Source organism: Rhipicephalus sanguineus, chromosome 11 (genome assembly GCF_013339695.2).
Source record: "Rhipicephalus sanguineus isolate Rsan-2018 chromosome 11, BIME_Rsan_1.4, whole genome shotgun sequence".
NCBI classification, from domain to species: Eukaryota; Metazoa; Arthropoda; class Arachnida; order Ixodida; family Ixodidae; genus Rhipicephalus; species Rhipicephalus sanguineus.
Genome location: NC_051186.1, coordinates 87,106,206 through 87,110,523, shown reverse-complemented (window position 1 = coordinate 87,110,523; position 4,318 = coordinate 87,106,206).

Below are 4,318 nucleotides of genomic sequence, written 5' to 3'. Positions count from 1 at the left end.
CGCGTCTGCTTGGATAGCTATGCCGGTGATCTTAATTACAGATAAAATAATGTCCTCAGCAAATCACGGTAGATGTAGGGATCTCTGTCGAGGGGTACACGAGCTAAAGGCGACCTATAGGAATGCCAATTAAGACAGGCACAGCTCTGGGCGGTGAATCGATGTATCTTTTGTTGCGTCAGCAGTACACACACTGAGCACAAGTTCCTAAACTATGCAGCAACGCTCTAACTTATCCTGGCATATTCATATGCTATTACAGCAGCTATAGTATACATACATATGACTTGTCCAGGTTCTATAAAAAATGTACTACTACTACTACTACTACTACTACTACTACTACTACTAATAATAATAATAATATAATAATAATAATAATAATAATAATATAATAATATAATAAATATTGGCTGATGTTTAGCTCTTGTAAACTTAGTTATCACGAGGGAAAGGCATGTTTTGGTTTTGCACAGATAATGCACACAGTGCTTCATTACAGTTCGGTTTCATTATAACTCTGATGGTGAAACCACTCAGTGGTCCAAATTTAGTTGTAGCGTTGCAGTTATACACGAGTCTACTGCGAACGCTAGCGGAGTATCACGCATTTGATAATCGAATGTAAGTGCGGCCCTTGCTCGTTTCGCTCTTTCCTTCGCAACGCTCCGTTCCTCGGCTCGTCCCCCCACCTGTCCCAATGGTCCTCCTCGCCTAGGAACGAGAAAGAGCAGGGAGCGCCTGTACCTACTAGCAGGCAAAGAGGTTCTTGCTTCGCCCACTCATTAGCGTCTGTCGATTGTGGCATTGCCTAATCTGAGAGGTGACGTCGCGGCGGCTGCTGGGGATAGGGGAAAGGCACAGATAAGAGCATGCGAGCGTCTGTTGGTGGTTTACCTTCGCCTAGTCACGTGGTACCGCAGCGGCGACGCTCCGAGCGGACGCAGCTGCGACGCCTCTCCTGGGCGGATCACGTAGCGTGACGTCACGTTTACGAAGCTTGCTCTTCGGCGGCTCAAGATCATAGCGACGAGATGAATGCTCCTCCTGGTGATCGGGATATATTGCGCAGTAGAGCACTTCGCTTTAAAATAATGAAAATATAATGAATGTTCTCTGAAAAGCGTAGGAAATGTACCAAGCCCAGTCATCACTTATTCTGTCACATTCTCGCTCAAAGTCCTCAATTTTCCGGCGCGAGTTTCATGTTTCTGGAAATGCCTGTTTTCATTACTCGTGGCAAATTATGGCTCCACTACAGACCAGTGAAAGGAAGATTTAGCGCGAATACACTGCACTTTGACTATTCCGCGGCGGTGCCGGAGAAGCAACAACTTGCTGACTTGCCTCTTTTAACAAGCAGTTCATGCTTGATGTTTCCGCACAACTGTCTTGGATAGTACTTTTCTTTCAACGCAGTTGACGTATCACTCTGTGATGTCTGGAAATGCTTTTGTTGACAGAGTTTTACTGTGGGACGTGTGCGGTCCATCCTTTTGTTCGTTTAATGCCCCGTTAGGGAGCGCTCTGACGAGTTTTATTTATGCACGTACTGGTGCTAATCTATTAGCATGTAACTATTAGTTCCATAGCTGGAACTTTACGGTAGCTGTAATGGTTGACATGTATGTCTGTTCTATGCGGGCATGGACCAAACACTGGGGCATGGACGTTCGTGGCCTGAGTGCTGCGCCGACATGTGCATTTTTCGCGACAAGTTGGTGGTCAAATCGGCCTTTACCACTGCAGACAAATGCGACGGAAATGCGCGTACTTCGATCATCGGGCATTTTCGACCACGAAAAACCTGTTCAGTTTAGAAATTCTCGACTGCGATTGGTTCCTCATTGTCTTTTCAAGATTAACCGTGTATTAAAGGCTTCAATAAGATCAACCTTTCACCTGGTGAATGATGCATTAGTCGAGCCTTTGGTGTTCTAAACTCAATCAATATTAATCATCATTTAACATTTATTAAAGAATGAAAAGTGAGAGTACGAATGAAGTTTTATTGGTAACAACGAAAACTGTTTGGACAGATCGCTTAATTCAGACATTTCTTGAGGCTTTACAATAATTCTTGTGATCGGGCTCGCACAAGACGAACTCATTTGGCTGTGTCACGTAGTTTAGATGCCTCAGTCCTTCACTAGGTGGTCTGTAAAGTAGAGTAGCTTCTTTCAATGAAATGTTAATTTTGCTTGCGTGCCCCACAGGATGTTTAGGACGTCTATTACACTATGAAGGAACGTGCAGTTCCGGGTCAGATATCTTTTGTAGTATTATAAATTGGGACCAATAAATACCCGCGAAAAATGAGTTTATATATCAATGACCTCGTAAATATTAATAAATCGGCAAAATTTGTCATATATGCCGACGGCAGCACCACACTGTTTTTTGGGCCTATTGTGAGTGTTCTAGTATTTAAATGTAATAACACACTTTATACGCTGTCCATGTGGTCCAGCCTTAATGAAATAAAGATTAACCCTGAAAAAGCTAAAATATTATATTTCATGCAAGAAACCAGTTCAACTGTTAAAACGTATTCTATATGAAGTTCAAAACATTGCTGTAATAAAAAGCGAACACAAGATACTCGGCGTTACATTTTCCTCTTGCCTTAGGTGTAACTTGCACGTAGAAGAGCTGTGTAACAATCTGTCGTCAACTACCGCAGCATTGTCACCATGTCAACGCTTGCTCCCCTCGAAAGTAAAACTTCAAATATATTGCGTGCTATTCGCATCCAATCTTAATTACTGCACTCTGGTCTCGATTACCACAACTAAGCAGAACCTAAGCCGAAACTTGCTTCCGCAAAACAAGATTCTTCGACACATTGCAAACATTCCATACCTTGCCTCAACCAGAATGGTCTTTCGACAGTACAATATCACACAGGCTCAGCACTTATACAAAGTGCGGGTTTTACGATTGTTCTACTTTTTTGGCACCTATAAAGAATTCCTTGTAGCTATATGACACTTAAAATGTAATAGCACTTCTACGCGTACGCCACATACTTTAACGTGGTTTTTCCCCCGTTACCGCACCACCTGCGACTTACGAGCAATCCACTATAATTTACGATACATTCTAAATGAATTTTCTGCTCCTACACACGGGAAGTCATGTCAATGTTTTGCATCTATGTTGTAGCTCTCGCGTAGGAGTCCTTGGAAATGGCGTACATATATCTTGGTTGTGCCAATTTTAGCCTACCTTGTTCTATTTGCATTTTAATTCTGTTTTATCATCTTTATGCGACGTCTTATTCTGTGAAATTTTTATACTTCTACTTGCATGCGATGCCTTCCTCTGTAAAATTTTTATACTTCTAACTGTATGCGAAACCTGATAACTTTCAGGTTCACAGAATGTTATTGTCATTTTTGTTTGTTTTTGCAGTTAGAGTTTATTTCTTTATATCATGAAGTTGTTTATGCTGTGATAAATATTTGCCGCGAATCCTACAATAACTCTCTGTAGGCGATGTTTACTGCTTGATGTGGTCCTTACTGAAACTCTTACAGTATTACTCACGTATGTTGTAATTATAATCTGATGTGCATATTTCGTGCTGTGAACGTCGTATGCTGCCAATGTAAGGGTCTTCAGGGACCCAGTCAAGGTGCCTAAAGTAGCTTTTAGCCCTGAAGACCATCCAGAATATTCTGGTGAAATAAACTTTTGTAGCGTTAGCTACATTTGCCTAGCCGGAGCCGATTTCGCATGAATCGTCATGAGCCGTGCTGCGCATGCGCGAGGATCAGTGATGTCACACAGCTGGCTCACCCAACGTTACTAGAACAAACTCAGTTTAAAAGCTCCGCCGAGGAGGCGGTCCGCGTGGCGGTCGTGAGAACTAGTGGCGCTGCAGTCACGTCTAGCTCCCGCGGCTGGCGCTTGTGATCTGCGCCGCCGATGTACGAGCGCACGTGGGTTACAGCGTCGTCTGCGCTTTGTTAGCTCGTCATTTTTGCGACTGTTCTTGACCAGGCTTAGCGTCTTGTACGAAGACACGTGCATGATGTACGAAGCGTAACGAGGGCGAACAGATTCACAGTGCGGTACGCCGACTTGCTTTGCGCCGGGCTGCAAGAGCGGCTACCGCAACGACGACTCCGCTTCATGACACTTCTTCGGACCTCCAAAAGACCCTACGCCATTCAAGCTTTGCATCGCAAAGATAGAAAGCTTACTGCGAAATGCAAGGTCTGTGACGTTCATTTTGAGAGTGACGACATTGTAAAGCACTATCGTCGTGTCGTTGCGGGACAAGAAGTTTTGATCCCACGTGGAAAGTGGGAAC